Below are 17714 nucleotides of genomic sequence, written 5' to 3' on the forward strand. Positions count from 1 at the left end.
GGAGTCTAACTTTCAGTTAGTGTTGAAGTTACAGAAGGTATGTACCCATATATATAGGCATATCTGTGGCATATACTGGATTGTAAGCAGGTATTTTTAAAGATGTGTAGGCTCTAACGTCCGTGGTAGCTGAGCACATTTTAAGGTTTTAGTAAGAATCAATAGCACAGCCATATTGGGAGCATAAAACAGACACCAGACACCTGAGTTCTGGGGAGCAACTTCATCCGCGTTTGTCTGGGTGACTGCCTGAGGTAAAGGATACTGAAGGTAAAGGAAACTAATTAAAAAATGTCTAAAAGGATTTTTGAGCTCTGACCCGACTGAATCACTGTTGGTCCTGCTGGGATGAGGCTCTTTGGAGAACTCACACTCACCTCGGTTTCCTGAAAGCCATTTTGTTGTGGAATGATCATTTAGATATAGAATGACTTTACCTGTTTCAGTTAGTGGTTCTTCAAGTATTGTTCTCATTTCTCATACTTTGAATGATACCAATCATTGCATGAGCCTGGGTCTGTTTCATTCATCAAAAGCAGCAAAGCATGAATGGCTTCTCTGAGTTACTACCAATAAAATCTGTATCTCAGTCACCGTAAGTCCTGCACAGTCCCAGCTATAATTGAAAACATTGCAGAGCAGGACTTCTGAATCATATTGGCAGTATTCTAGGTTACACAGACAGATTAGACAAAAAAAAAAAAAAACAAAAAACCACAAAACAGCCCAACATTAGAAAACATAAAGGTTTATCTTAAATAGCTTGTTTAATAACAATGCTGATATTTTCAGGTTGGGAACCAAAGAGCAGTAACTGTAATGCCTGTTGCATGGTAGAGCATCTTCCTAACTTTCCAAATTATGATGTCTCCATTGTCTTACACTGTGTCTAGGACAGATAGTGCCCATTTAAGGATTTAAGTACTGTAATTAATACAAAAATATTGCAAATTTTGAGGACACTTTTTTTAAATTCAGCTCATCTTTTACATGGCTTCAAAAATACAAATAAATCTGGAGAATATGTATTGGTGAGGGAGAAACAAATGACACAGATAGTGTATGATGAGTGCAGTTTTACCTATGCTAAGACATCCTGCAGATTCACAGTTCACCACTTGCTTATGTTGCAGTAAAGTCCTGAACTAAGGAAACCAGAGCTGAATTGTGCTGGGACCTTTATTACTGTTCTCCTCTTCCCACTACCTAAAATTCTTAAATACTTGGGCAGTTTTTTTGGTTGGTAAAAAATTATTACATGCTAGATCTTCACAATGTAGCAAATGAAGTAAATAACCTCACTCTTTTCAGAAAAGCAAAAAAAAGAAAGGGGAAACCATTTTTCACTCACCATTGCCTAAGCTTTTGATGGGATTTGAAATGTTGGAGAAGAACTTCTCCTCTCATCACTGCTAATCTAAGGACTAATGACTGGCTGCCTGCAGGTGAGAGAGTAGCTCTACCTGATTGAGGCCTCATGCTCAGAATTTAATTTATGATTTACAATATTCTCCATGACTTGATGCTGATGAAGATTCCTTTCTGTCACTTTTTTCTCCCACTCCAACATTGAAATAGCATGCTGTGAATGAGAAGTCTGAGTTTGATTCTTTTCTGAAAAGGGTATGAAAATGGAAGTTTGAAGCTCCATGGAAAAAATAAAATCAACAAATAAAGCAAAAATTTAAAAAATTGAATGTCAGTCTCTGCCTTACAACAATTCTTAGAGAAGTATCCACATACTCAGAAACAAATTTTAAACCCTTTTCATAGTTCTCATTATTTTACTGGGTCTCCATTCTAAAGAGATATCCATTTTACAGTCCTATTCACACCCTCTCTATCAGATGAATATAATTATTATATAATCATAATCAGGCCAGGACATTCATAGGTCTTTGCTGATATCCCATGATAACAAAGGCATCTTAGATATAGAGCATCTGGATTTTTGTTTCACATTTTCTCATCTCATAGCTCTGAATTCAAAGATACAGGTGATAAATAAGTTTCATATACTTTTGTTGATATTGGTAAAGTCTTCATCAAAATAAGAAACATGATTTATTTTTTTGTTTAGATTTAAAGAAATTATGAAGTTGCAAACTCAAGCATTCCAATACAGGATCTAATAAGAGTAATAGAATTAAAGCGAAATTGAATATGAAATTGAAAATATTCTTACTGTGAAGTATTTTATGAGACATTTGTTGCAGTTAAGTTAGAGAACAGATTGCTTGGACTCCCACCTATTTACTAACACTTGCAGTCCTGTTACAGGCAAGAAAGAATACACCATTTATGAGCAGCCAAGAACTTAATCTTAGTTTGATTACAGTCTTAATGTTTCTACTTTCATAACAGCCTTATCAAATAGTGTAAATTACAGGCTGGTAACATAAATACACAAACCTTTTAGTCTCCACCTTTCTCTGGTGTTAGGCTTGCCCTCCCACTGCCCCTCGATGTGGGGGTTGATGATTTCAGTCTGGGCATGGGTTTACAGCAACTGGTCAGTATCCTGGGCCCTTGGCCAGAAGTACGACATTGATGTTGATTTCTTTCGTCTCAATTTAGGACGTAGCTGGGATCTTTTTTATGTTTGTTAAGAGGCTTTGCAGCTTGCTTATTATTTGCTGATCTGCAGCTGAATTTACTGCGTAATGTGTGTTTTACAGATGTTGGGTGCTTGTTCTTTGTTCTCTCTGCTACCCCTAAGGCTTGACAAGAATGGCTTGACTTGCCTTGCTCCTGAGGTTGCATTCATTTGATGACCAGTAATTGGCCATCAGAGATGTTTATAACCCTTGGGCTGCAGTTATTGCTCTCTTCCAGTTCTTTCAAAGCTTCCTCTGCGCCGTGTTTTATTAAGGGGGTCTAATAGGTCGTTCTACCCCCGGTAACTACCTGTTACAAATGCCCATTAGTTACAAAATATGTGCTGGTATAGACATTACATTGCACAATTATAACAGAGCTGGTGAAAAGTTGAAACAAAGCAGGTGGTAGAGATGTGGTAGTTAGATAATTGCTATTGCTTGCAAAAACAAATCTTCAGGCAAACCAACATAAGCAGAGGCAAGGCCCAGCCTAGGGTAGGTAGGTCCTGTAGCCTATCTTGTTAGCCTAATGCAAAACCTGTGGCCTGGTACAAACAGCACTTACTCCCTATCTACTGAGCTACAAAGCCAGGAAGCATGTTAGTGGTTTAGTTATGTTTAGATTTCAGGTGGACCATTCATGCTGGAACGCAAGTGTCTCCTCACATGATTTAATGGTATTACCATACCCATGAAACGAAAAGAAAACACACTGGATTTTCAAACCCGAATTTCTTAGTATTCACACCTATGTTTCAGAAATCCCAATTTAGCTAAGGATTGGGATAGCTGTCTCTTTCTGGAATTTATGCAGTAGACTTCACATCCACTGGAATAAATCACTTATGTCATGAGCTTAGGATTCTTAATGCTAGCTAGTAGCCTTATCCTATGGGCAAATAAAGATACATCGGGTTTTTTTGGTCCTACTAGGGAACATTGGACATTCTCATTTAACTTCTGATTAGTAGGAAACTCCCTTGATCAAATGCAACTGTTGTATATTCATATCTCACTGGCTGTGATGCCAGGCAGGCCCACATTTGCTTTCACTTAGCCAAAAAGAAGATGATACACTGTACTGATAAAACTACACAGTCTTAACATTACATGTTGCTGTTCTGATCAAAAGCTCCTCTGAGCCAGATGCTTCTGTTTATTACTCAATTAAAGTAGATATAAAGTACACAGCTCTTCTTCTCATCACTTTTCTTAAGCGCCTGTGCCTAAAATTGCAATATTTTTTTTAAATTAATAATCTTCAGTGTATGAAAGGGGCACATGGGACCTCATTAAAAGAGTATCAAGGAAATCTGAATTTGGCATAATGTAAATCCATGTGACCCTCTAGCAAGGAATTCCTTTGTTTGTTAGAAATGCAAGCAATCTGTGCAACCGTTTGTCCTTACCCCTAGAAGAAAGGATCTCTTCAGATAAAAAACAACTTTAGGGTGTGAGTAAGAATCACATTTAGTACTATTATAGCAGGAAATGTGGTTCCTGTATCTCAGTCAGTTTCCTTCTGTGGTAATAATTGTTCTCTGAGGCTAAATTGATGGAAGGAGCGATGGGCATGTAAAGTGTTTGAGGATGTTATTCTCATTTGACTTGAAATACTGAATGATTTAAATTTTCTTGAGGTTTAATGTCACTGAATCCTATAAAAAGTAATTTGCATTTTCTGCAATGTTTTGTGTCTTTGAAACATGTGAACAGCCATATGATGGCAGATCCTGTGTTCAAGTGTGAGCTAGATGCTCTTTGGAACATTCACACATACTAAATGAAATGTCTTTTTGCCTCTGAGCAGGATAAAGCCCTGACACATTGGACTGATTCTTTCCAGAATCCTTGTTTAAAAACAAAAAATCACCCTGATGCATCTGCCACAGATTCTTTCAAAAGAAACAGATAATGAACTCTCCATTTTGTAAAGTCAGATACTTTCTCTGTCATCCTGCAGAGTGATCACATTAACTTTTTTTCCTTTATCATGGGATTTTGAAAAACACTTCCACAATTTTGGTTTGGCTATGTCAGCTGCAGTTCAAGGAACAAACAGCTTCAAAGTTGTGACTTCTCACAGACTTGTCTAAACACGGAGAGACAGAGATGCAATCTTAGGTGGCAATACAGCTACAAAAATATTCTTTTGCTTGTATGAAATGTAAAAGGAAGAAAAAGACAAAGTAAAATAGTTCTGTTCCAAAATAGTATCTATTGAAACAATTTGTCTAAGCAATACTTGATGTTAAAAGTAAGAAAGCTGGATGACGATGCATGATTTTTTACACCTTAAAAAAATCTTTAGTAAACTTACATGTTGTGTTCCTCCCTCCTGAAAGCCTTTTAGGCATCTCTCTCATGCCTGTCTCTGATACAAAAATACCTTGGTTGAATGGCTTAGGTTTCATATAGTATAGGGATCCATTAAGACAGAGAGTTCATATATCATTCAGTGTCTGCCGAGTGATTGCTTTTATAAACCAAGCATTAGCTGAACAGCATGTTCTGTACCTCATCACTGATACTAAAATATTTACTAAAACACCTATGCCTTGATGAGAAGCCACTGTGCTAAGATGTACTAGAATCTGTGACCAAAACTTAAGTCCCACATAAACAAATTTATGAATTATGGAACTAAAAGTTAAAAGATACACCATTTCTTGTGCTCTTTTAAAACTGCAACAGTATGAGTAGGTGAATTAGCATTTAGGAAACCACATTTGAGTCTTCCCTTTAAGGATTTGTGAGAATTTTATCTGTATGAAGGTTATTGAAAATTACATTCTGTCATCTTTCTTTCTTCTCCCTTGGGATCCTATAGACTGCTTGCACCCTCACATTTTCATCCCCAAATTCCTGCCAAGTACCTGTGTTTTCTTATCTACGGAATTTCTTCAGCTGTAACTGCTTTTATTTTATGTAGTACACTAGCAACTGCCTGTGGATATGTAAACAGCTCAGTGTCATTATCTTTTATTTATTATCTTTATTACTTTTCTTTTTTTCTTTTTATTTTATTTTCCCCTTAACAATCTTGTATTAGGCTTCTTAAGGAAGAATAAGAAACAAAGCAGACTGCCTGTACTACCTATTCTGGCCCAATTTCTACCTTTGCTGGTCTTACTGGTGTTGCCTTGTCTTTGAGCATCTGGAAGAAAGACTTATTTTCCCAAGAACTTCTGTATTTCAGTGACAAATTCCTCTGAGTGTCAAAGAAGGCTGTCAGACAGAAGGATGCTTTACCAGCTTGTCCAATGGGGAAAGAAACCCCACAACACAAAAATCTTTCACTATAATTTTCCCTTTCCATCTGTATAGTATCAGACTACCTTTGCAGCCCTGCCATGTCGTGCACTGAGCCCTGCTGGAGGCCAAAGCTGCTCTGTTGCTCCCCTCCTCATCCTGGCAGGAAAAAGAAAATATAATAAGAGGCTCTTGGGTTGAGAAAGGACAGGGGGAGATCTCTCACCAAGCAGCATCATGAGTAAAACAGACTTGACTGGGGAAATTATTTTATTTTATTTTATTTTATTTTATTTTATTTTATTTTATTTTATTTCCAGTCAAATGAGAATAAGGTAATGAGATTTAAAACTAAATCTTAAAAACACCTTCCCCCCACTTCTCCCTTCTTTCCAGGCTAAACTTCATGGGACTGGGGACTGAGGTCACTTCATCACACGTCATCTCGGCTGCTCCTTCCTCCTCAGGGGTAGAACTCTTCAGAGTCTTCCCCTGCTCCTGCATGGGGTCCCTCCCACATGAAAACAGTTCTTCATTAACTTGCCCAACTTGGGTCCTTCCCACAGACTGTAGTTCTTCAAGAACTGCTCCAGCATGGGTGCCTTCCACAGAGTGTAGTCCTTCAGGGATAGACTGCTCCAGCAATGTAGTTCTCATCAAACTGACCTTCAAAGTTTTATTTGATAGGCCAGAATGCTTTATAAACGGTCAGACATTTCAAATTTAAAATCAGTGTGAATACAAAATACTTACACAGAGCAAATTGCCTGTTTTAGGGATAACACTTTTATTTTCCAGCTGTTAATGTCATTGTCCTGCAAATGCCACAGAGTTGATGGTATGCTTACAGAGCTGTCAAAATGAAGCCTGTATTTTAAAGCCTGAAGTGTAAATTCAGGGCACCCATCCTGACCTTGAGCTAAAATTCTGTCACATGAGTTTGACTTGTGTACTCCAGCCATGGTTACACAGTTGCAGGCCGTGAGTTCTCTCCCATTGCTAGGAATGTCAGAAATACGACATCATGTATTACCCATCCCTCTTTTCCGATGAGCTACCATGGGTTTGTTTGCATATTGCTTTGATAAGCAAGCACAACATTCCTAACTACCCAATGGCAGTCTGCAGTCTCAGCATCCTGGAGGCATGTGCCACAGTTAAATTTTCCAACCTCTGGCATGTAACGCAACTCTTGTAGCTTGTAGCTATTTATGTCCCTTTTCTAGTGTGGAAGGGAAAAATTTTAGCAGATGTCATATTCTGATAAATATTTTGGGTTTTTTTCTGCCCAGTTTGATCACTGTGGTATGAATCAATCCTTGTTCATCTCCTTTCTTTCTTCCTCTCATAAATGAGTTTATGTGAATGTTGTGTCAAGAAATGGGGCAAAGCTGGCAGAAATTTGATTTGCAGCAAGACTGAGACGAGCATAGCTGTGTATAAAGAGAAGCTTAGGATCCTGTGTGTACATTAAGTAGTAAAGTCCTTCCTTAAGAGCTCTCATGAGTATTGTGTTAAGAAAATATATTGTTATATGTTCAACTTGTTGAAACTCATAAAATGCTCCATTTGAACTGTGATTTGATTTAATTTTGTCAGGAAACCAGACCTGTTTCTGGTCAGTTTATTTTCATTACCACAGTATTTTCTTTCCTATGATTTTTTTACAGTCTCTAATCTCCTTCTCGTTTTTTTTTCTTCATTAAGCTTCTGGCTTCAGTGTCTTTAGCAGTTCCACCTTGCCCTTATATAGTGCTTAGCCTTTCTGCTGAAACGTCAAACAAGGTGTAAAATGAAAGAGCTTTAATCCTAAGGAATTTCCCCAGAGCAGCAGAGCATAGTGTTCAGAAATCCTGAGCTGAAACACACAGGCTATTGTCAATTAAAACCTGATCTTTTTTACACCAGGGTCATGTCACCTACAGGACAGCTGCTGTTTGAGGAGGTTCAAAGGAAGCACACAATTATTTTTGCTGTATCTTCCTCATGCTGGGAACAGAGCATAATGTGAAGTCAGCGTACAAGTAGTGCTTTTTATTTTTTTTACCTCAGAAACATCTGTCTTACCAGGAATTGGCTGAAGATCAAAAAGTGTTTTCTTTGCAAACACTTCTGAGTTTCAAAAATAAAATGTAGACAGATTAAAAGCTTTTTAAATAAACTTTATATAAAACCAAGAACATTAAAATGTCTAAAAATAAAGAGTGTTGTATGAGAGACATTGATTTATAAGGAGTTTTTTAGATTGACACAAATCAAATAGAAAATGTGAAACAGGAGGTTCAGTTCTGATGTGATTCTGAAAAATGACAGGCACTATTGGTGCATACAAGGGCAGGATGCAGATTAACCTAAAGAGAGACATGTGTGCTTTTGGGAAGCTGTAGGGCGTGTGAACTTCTGGGTGAAAGTTATAGTGAAGATATGTCAGAGGCCATGTGAGAGACCCACATGCTTTTAGAACAGTTTGGAAGCTAGGTGAGATAACCCACAGCATTTAAAATGGCAACAGAGCCATACATTTGGGAAATTGAATCCTGTGTTAAGTGTATAAGCTTTGAGAAATTTATACCCACTCATGAGAAAATGACGGACAGTTGTATATTTATAATTGTCTGTGCAATTTCACTTACTGAGCATGTTAAGCACAAACCTGTGAAAATTTGTAGGTAATTTGAATTTACATTTATTATCACAACTAGAGGCATAGTTTTCAAATATCTCTTTCTATGTTTCTGCTTTTCAATCAGTAACTTGTAAAATTTTATGCTGTTATTTTGATTGTCCTTTTTCTTTTTTGTGGTATTTTTTTCCCATGTAGCCAGGGGCTACACACATAAGTTAAACTGATGCTTGCTACAACAATTTAACCAGTTCAGGTGTCCCCCTTTACTAAAGGTCATGGTTTCCCATAGTGGAGTTGGCAGAAATAAATATGTTGGCTTTTTGGTTGCAGTACTTCCTTGTCCAAGTGATTACAAGCTATAACTAAGATGATTTTGTGTTTATCTACTTGACTGTAGCAGCAGTGATTGAGGTGTGGGCACACAGTCACGTCTGTCAGCTCAGCTGTAACTTCTGCCCTGGGGAAAGGCAGATGTTTGTGGTGTGATAATGTATTAAATTGTGCTTAAGTGCATTTTTGGTTCAGTTTGCTTCCACAGGCCTTGGTCAAGGCCTGAAAAAATGTTTATAGCACAATGTATTTTTTTAAAACCTACCTTCTATATCCATTTTCCATAGGTGATGTCCAGTCACTGAACATCTAAAAGATTTTTTTTTGCTTTAAAGGAATGTGGGAAACCAGAGTTGTGTTTGTTTTTCTCCTTTCACTCAAATACAGAGGAGTGGCCTTTGAGCTATGAAGATATGGATTTTCATATGCACATTAACTTTCCATGTTTGAATTTCCTCTGAGTAGATAATTGGAACTTTCTGGTATTTGGCATTTTGAAGATGAGATAAAAACGGTCTGGTCCTGGATGGATCTGGCAACTGTATTTTGCCATCTTCACTGGGCTTCCAAATCCATACTCAGATCCCTTATTAAGTGACTTCCTTTTCAGAAGTGCAGAGCACAGCCTTTCTGCTACCTCATCAGAAAATGCAGTGATCAAAATCTCTGAACCTGTCTCGTTTGTGTGACTAAATCCATTTCCAACGGGTTTAAATACTTCCACAGTTCAACATATTTCAGCAAGCAGTTCTGCTTTTTACCACAGCTCCTGGGTTTGGACTGGCAATGCTGAATTAAAGTTCGTGGCTCCTCATCTGTTCAGTTGCTACCATTTCTATTGCTTGCACATTTGTCACTTAGTAGCTGCTTTAACATTTGAAGTGTTACCTCAGAAGTGGTGGCGTTCTTGGATTTTCCCCCCGGTGATTGGTCTGTCATTTAAGCCATCCTTTAAACGAAAAATACAGTAAGAATATTAGGATAATCAGCTTTTCAAAGCAAAACCAGGCTTCAGCTCTTCCCAACACTAGTTTTCTCAAATTTTGCTTCCATTTTCTTGATAAAACACAATTCATCCATCTTTATAGTTAATGTGGGAAAACCCCAAGCAAACAATAAAATAAGCTGAAACTGAGTGCCTGTTGTCTAAATGATTGAATAAGCAGCTAATACTTTCACACTCTCAGGTCAGTTTTGGTGTACCAGTGATTAGTAGCTGCATTTTTTTCCCTCGTATTTTGATCCTAACCTAAAAGCTGAACCTGAAAGATTGTCTTATTGTAGAAAATGAGATCAATGATGAGCTGTAGGCTGATAAAAGCATTACTTGTAATATAAGGCTGCACTGATTATATAATAAATGACTATGGACAAATTAATAAGAATCTGAAAGTGTGATCTCTGGATGGATCTAAAATAGTAATGACTGCTTTAATTTTCTGCATTACTTGGCTGAAGGCTTGTCACACAGTTGATTTTTCAGGTTTAAGTATGATGGAAGTAAATGTGTCCTTGGTATGCACATTGCAAGAACCACTTTACTGCTGTGCCTAATTGGAAACTGCCTTGTTAAAGAAAGCAGCCATTTCACCACATTGCCAAATATTGTAGCTAGCAGTGAGTGAATCTCAGCCATTTCACCACATTGCCAAATATTGTAGCTAGCAGTGGGTGAATCTAAGCATCAGATATCTAAGAATCAAACTTTTTCCAGGTCACAAAGTAGCCAAGTAACTCTGGTGTTGCCTGTGAAAATTGAAATTCCAGATTTTCTTCCACTTTTGGTGTTTAAAAATTTCTTGTTAGGGATCTTTTACAATAAGAACATAGGTCTCTTTTTTCTTTCTAGAAACCTACATGAGGGAAAAAGGTAATTTATGAGTGATAACAGATTTGCAGTGATTATGGAGCAGCACTGTCTAAAACTGATGAGTTGATAGCCTTTTTATGCCTTTTTGACTATTGGATTATCTCCTAAAGTTCTTACTCTCAGTTAATAAATACCTGGATAGCCATGATTTCCAGCAGTTTAAAAAAATATATTTTAAGTTAATAATAACTCTTTCAGCAATTTAGAAGATTTTTGTTAGGAATTATAGAGCCTACATAAAAATGTTAAGCTTCTCAGTAAGAGTATTTGAAACTAATTGCGAACAATTGAGTTATTACAGCAAAATAAATCACCCATTTTCCATCTGACTTAATCCTCCTTCCTTTGCATTTGCATTTGTAATGAATAAAGCCACATGCACAGATCGTTAGCATGGCCCAGCTGAGTGGTAACTCCTTGAGCTGCAGGAACTTACTTTTTTCCCATTGGTTGATCATACCTCCCAAAATGGAATTTTGAACAGCCTCCTTTTCCCCACTTCTGAAGTACTGAGTGATCAGAGAAGCTACATCTCTTTTCCCGGTCTTTTCAAATGGCACATTCCTGATTTTAAAGGTAAAATTGAATTACCTCTCTTTATAATTAAATGTATAAGTATGTATTTCAAGGCTCTACTTACATGCTGATTTTAAATTCTGAAAAGATTAATTTTGGTTCATTTACAAGTACCACATCATTTGCCTTTAATGATATTTATATTTCACCATCTACTTGTCATGATGTTGCTCACATTTTGGTCCTGGCTTTCCTACTGCAGTTGAGGCCTTCACTGTGTGGCAATATAGAAATCACTTTTGAGTCAGTTTTGGTAAATCCATGCAGTCATTTTTAGGTGGACGATCCCTTCAGCCTTGCGGCCTTGATTATTTATGGTCCTGTGTGTTCTGTTTTCATCAGGTCAGTAATATCTTATACTTCCTTTCTTTGCAGCAGTCTAAATGACAACACCCAGGGCAAAAATAACTGAATCTTTAGTCCTCTGACAGGCCCTTCTGGTCTTCTGAAATTTTACTGGGTTCAAGTGGTGACATCCCCATCTTCTCGTCCCCCACTTCTGGAGGTTCCTGCCTCACAGTGGAGCTGCTAGAACAAGAGGCATGTTTATTGTGTGACAGATTGTAACACTGCATACTAAACCACAGACAAGGTGGGATTTGCAATAAGATTCCTCACTATGAACTGGAGAAAATACCCCTGAACACCAATCTCCTAAGCAGCAACTTACCTGCAAACCAGTAATTTTCAGTAGTAGCAATTTCTTTCAGGAAAGTTTGATGAGTTTGACATAAAATGTAGCTTTTGAGCAGGGAGTTACAAATGGCTGGTAGAAAAAAAATAAGAAGAAAGCAGTGGCTTTGTTCACTCCGAAAACTGATGGGTTTATGAAGAGGTGATGAAAGTAGGAGCTTTCCTTATTGAAGTAAAATTAGTGATACTGAATATAGGAAGGATTTGAGGCCTGAACTGCCCTATTCCACTGATCTGTCCATGGGGCCTTGATCTCCTCCATGGAAAAGGGATCCACATCCAGCCTTTAATTCCTTTTAAATTGGCCTTTACACCAATGGAGATTTTTCCAATTCTTTTCTTTAAAATACACAAAATTGGAACAAAAGGTTGTGTGCAGTCAGTATTTTCAGCCAAAACCTACATCTTTTTGGTTCAGAAGACACTCGTTCTTTTTGCATGGGGTAAATTATTTTCCTCCCTCTATCTATCAAAATATTTTTAAAAACCCATTCTGGGCACAACCTCCTAACCTTACTATACATTGCTGCAGGATTGTATCTGCAGTGAGCAGTAGTCTCTGGAGTCCTAGTTCCACTGGAATCAGTAGAACTCCTCCTATGGATGTCAATTGAAGCTAAAACGCTGCCTACAAACTAGCATGTCTTAGTGTGGTTAAAATAAAATGGGGGATCTCAGAAATTCTTTTAGGGCTTGTTTTCTAAGTATAGCTGTGAAATTTTCAGGGTAGAAGATGTTTTATTTAACGGATTGAAATTATTGGGGTTTGGGTGTTCTTTCTTGTCATGCTTTCAAAATAGTATTGTAGCAGCAAAATTACACTCAACTAAGGTATGTCTAATGGTATTTGGTTGAAGAACCTGTCTTTTTAAATTGTGGAATAAATAGAGATATGATCAGGGTCGTGTCTTTTGTTTGTTTTAGTTTGAAAATGCTTCTTTAAATAGACAAGTCTTTACATTTCTGTAGTAAAAACAAAGTAACCATTTCTTTTTTAAAGTTCAGTAAGTGATTTTTCTGTGTGTTTTTCAACCACTGGAAGATAAATTTTATCTACCTTTTGGTTCTTAGAGAGAGACAGGGTGTATAAGTCCTTCAGGAAACTTCGGTTTTGACGTGCAAACAAGGCCCCCTCTACATGGGAACTGTTTTTCTCTGGCGTTTTAGAAAACTATTGCATTCAGTTTTGCCTTTGTTTTGCTTGCATGTGAGAGCTATCCTTTCTTCTAACTATATATTGCTATGACAAACTCAGAGACTGAGAGATGGCTGAGACTGAGTTTCTGATATCTAACAGCCCTGTCTAGTCTCAGGTGACAGATATTCTACACCATTCAATTTATGAATCAGTGACACTCTTTTCTGCTGTTGTCTCAATACCTGAAGAATTATTTTGGACTAGTCAAATTGAAGTTTAGCATGAATGGAGCAAAAAGCAAAAATGTATTTTTTAATCAATGGATTGTTTGGTGATTAAAAAAATGTTTGAGAACTAATACAATATATTAAAAGCAAATAATAAAAGATAACTCTTGGGCTGAAAATATTTAAATTCATTGTCAATGCTGATTTAGCTGCTTTGTCTGTCACAGTAACAGGTGAGAAAGAAAAACACGGATGAGAACTAAAGAAGTGCCTTCCACATATACATACTGTATACATCAAAGAAATAAAGAGTTTGTTAGGAGAAATACCTCCATAATATAAAAATACAATATAAATGGGAATAGAAGTCTCTATCTGAATTCTGGTTTACATGAAAGAAATTGCACTTCAAGTGTAGATAATACGGTGAATTAGACCACAGGTTCTGGAACAACTTGCAAAGAGAACTTTGAGAATGTGGTTAAGCTTGAACTATTGCAATGATATTTTTTGATTCTGTAAATGGCCTCAAGTAATTATTGCTCTGAGTCCACAAGCATACCCTAAGGATTAATGTGAATAAGCCATCACTTGAGCCCCTGAAGTATTTCTCGGAGTATCTAGAGAATCTCCCAGGAGAGCTTGACCTCATCTCTCTGTTCAGTCCATGTGGAACATCGGAGGTGGAATTTAGCAGCTGCTGTCTCAGTTCCTCTCAGCAGCGCTATCAAAGCAGAATGCTTCACTGCTTTTCTAGCTCTGTCTTACCACTGAGATGAGACCTCAGTGTTTCATCTGGGACTTTTATTCATTTGAGACTTATATGTGGTTACTTGATTAATGTGCCCATGATTCTAGCTGATAGAATTGCTTTGGAGAGAGAGCCACATTCTTGAAATCCCTCTTGGGTGAATTGTTCAAGCATTGGACAAGGTGATAAGGGGAGGATAATCCAAGCAGATGTATCAGTTTCCATATTCTTTGTCTCTTCCCTGTCAAATCTTTCCCATCAAACTATGTCTTCATGCTAGCAGCACTTAATATATCCATGTGTAATCTGGACTATGCCTTTTCTCTCCCCTTTTCCATACTTCCAAATCTGAGGCTATCCAGAGCAAGTTCATTGTTCTGCTTATACCAGATTTTTCAGCATCAGATCACATCGATGATCTGAACAAGCACTGTGCAGTTTTCGACTCCTCCGTGGCAGACGTGGTAGTCAATAGAGCGATGCTGCACTCACTATTTGTGAGAGGAGCCAGTGGGCTCTGCCAGGCCATTGTTAGTGCCAGAACTCCAAGGAGTCGTCTATTCTGGCCACAGTCCTCTGAATGGTCTCACAGAGAGATTATTTACTGCTGTAAATATTCTCCAGTTAAACTACATGTACTTTTGTTTCCCCTCGTTATTTGTTTGTTTCGTGGTCATTATCCAGTGGTTGAATAGACAAGCATGACAGCAGTCAGACTTTCATATAAGCTATGCAGCAAGCTAGAAGAAAGGAAAAACTAACAAATGGTCTCCACAGACACTCTTCAGGAACATCTTTGTTTCTGGCTCGTGTAACAGCATAGGAGAATGCTCTCTGTCAGAGTGTAGGAAGGGACTACACATCCTGGAGCACACTGAACACTGCTAGTCTGTCTTTCTAGAAGCAAGGGAGCTGACGTGTTCATCTCAGAAGTGAGTTAGCAAAGCAACATTAATACATTGCCACTAAATTAACTTCTTTCTCTACTAGCTATATTTATTTGACAAAGGGTTCATTACATACCTCACGTATTCTGCTTTACATGACTCTCACCTGTCTGTGCCATGTCTAATAAAGAAAGCCCCCACATTTCTAGCAGCTTTTGGTTTCAACTAAAAAATATCAGTACAAAAAGCAATAGCAAATGAAGAACTGAAACTTTTAGACCATTGTGACTATATTGAAATAAACATTGTAGTAGCTACTATACTGGTTGATTTTTTTCCTGCTTACTTACTAATAGAAAAGAGTTTGAGTTTCAAGGTGTTTGAAAGTAATACAGCACATCACCTCTTCCAAGACATTTACCTTTACAACAGAAAATAATTTGATTCAGAAAACTGAAATATGTGACAAATGTTAAATGGATTAAAAGCTGGTTCACTGACAAATTGAAAAATGTGATGTCAATGGGCAGATATAAATTACTGGGATGTGTCTAGCAGAGCCTGCCTGGAATCAGTTGTTGGGTCAATAGCACTTAACATTTTTATCAACAGTCTAGACAGTGATATAAGACATTTTCAGTAAAGCTTGAGCATGACAGAGATTGGTGAGGTAGTAAATAGTATGTTAGATAATTGCAGAAGCTAATAAAACATATTTTAATATTGCCAGATACTACCAGCCTCTTGTGTGGGATAAAAAAACTATAGGTAGCTGTTAAGTTGTGATTTAGAAAAGGACAGGTTATTAAAGATAATTGAGTCTACTTAGATTCTTTGTACAATGCTGTGGAAGGAAAAAGCACTAATGCAATAATATACATATTAAAGTCAGACTCTCAGGCAAATGGGATGGTGATTGCCATTGCATGCTGTATAGATAAGACTTCTTCTGGGATGCCAAGGCAAATTTTGGTGTCCAGTCCTAGGAAAAATAAGGAAATAGGACAAATGGAAGACATTGGAGTGCACAGGACCTGGAGATCAGGTTTCAAATCCTGTGTAGGTTTAACAAGTTAAGCTTAGTTTATTATTATGTATGGGTATTTGGGCATGAAAAAATTTTTTGTAGGTTTGGGACAAGAAACACTTTCAGCATCATTGATAAAGGCCTAGCGAAATTCAGTGGTTGGAAAATAATATTAAGGGGAAAATGCAGCCTCATATTAACTTGCAATTTGTTAGCTTTGAGGATTACCAATTAGTGGATCAGCTGAGCTGGGGAGGTGATAGATTCATCAGTACTAGATGTCTTAAAAAAAAAAAAAAAGGAGATGGAAAAGCAGAGTGCTATTGGTAAAAGATGCACTGTAATCCAGTCACTGGAGGTACTGCACTTTGAAGGTGGGTAGCCAGATCAGATAGCAAGAAGGGTAGTTCTGGCTGTGGCTAGCATCTGTTAATTTTATGATTTCTTTTTTTACAGTTTATGTGCTGCAAGGAGAACAGTCATACATGCTCTCTCCTAAGTCTAAAACATACCTGATTTAAACAGTTGACTCCTGAGGGGTCATGGAGAAATTACTTCCCCTGCTGTACCAGGACCAGATAGTTTGCTTGTTCTTTGCTGTCTTCTGCACCAGAAACCAGACAAAGCTGAAACTCACATCCCAGAAATGTTGATCCTCTTTCCTAAATGGTGTCTGAGTATGACTTGTGGTCACCACAGTAGTGATCAACAGATGTTAAGGTGGGAAGGGACTTTGCACAGCCTTGAGGAGGGAACAAGAGTAGTCCAGCAGAAGCCTTTGGGCCAAGAGTCTTTATTTCTGAAGTACCACAAAACTGTGAAAACACAAGGTTGTCACAAGTCCCTTTGGCCTCAGAACTTGAGACTCTTGAGCATGATGGTGGGTTGTCTGGTGCATCACTGTGTTAGTGGGGCAGGGATTTCTGGGGAATTTTTTATCCAGCTCTAACAGATGAAAAAATTAGAGAGGCTTTCAGACAATAAGCTTATTTTAGGTCTGAAATAGCAACACAGCCTTTAAACCAATATATGGGTTGAAAGCAATTGCTCTAAACCTAATTGTGTATGTTCCTAAGTTAGACTATGAGAAGAGGTGGTGGGCTGAGGAAAGTATGAGATAAAAAGGCTATTATCACCATGGGAAAGAGAGGAGTAGGTAATCTATTGCTTGTTAGAACATGGTGGTATCAACTGGGGTAGAGGTTATGGAAGAAGGAGGTTGTACTATGTGATAACACCATTATTTCTATTGTTTCCTTTTTTTTTTAGCATTTAGTGGAATTACAAACTTTAGTAGGCTCCTTTTCAGAAAGTACTTTCTGCTGAGTTTCTCTCTCTATAACAGGCAAGAGGTAGAGAGAAAATTTTCAAGTTTTCCCTCTGATGCCTATTTCTTTTGATCAGTGGGTATTTATTCTGATATTCAGTGGTTGTTTATTTTAACCACATTTTTTACGAAGCATTTGCATCAGATGGAGTATATTTTGTTGTGGAAAATGAATAGGCAGGATCTACAGATCTTGATGACATTCATCAGAAGACATACATTGTAGGGCTTGAGAATACTGACAAGTCTGTGTTTGTTAAGAATACTGGCAATTCTGCATTAGTTTCTTAGATATCATCTTCCTTTTAGTGCATATCACTCCACAGAGAATTTGCTTCTGAAGATAGGTTTAGCAGTTCTGGAGCTATGAGTAACATGCACCTCAGGGAGCCAGAATCTGTAATAGAAAA

General features: G+C 37.6%; 1 protein-coding gene across 6 annotated transcripts in view; it reads left to right on the forward strand.

The window, feature by feature from the left end:
* SEMA5A (semaphorin 5A) overlaps positions 1–17714 on the forward strand; it is a 318391-nt gene that overhangs the window by 263969 nt on the left and 36708 nt on the right. The window lies entirely within an intron of this gene.

This window comes from Corvus moneduloides, chromosome 1, assembly GCF_009650955.1.
Source record: "Corvus moneduloides isolate bCorMon1 chromosome 1, bCorMon1.pri, whole genome shotgun sequence".
Lineage (NCBI taxonomy): Eukaryota > Metazoa > Chordata > Aves > Passeriformes > Corvidae > Corvus > Corvus moneduloides.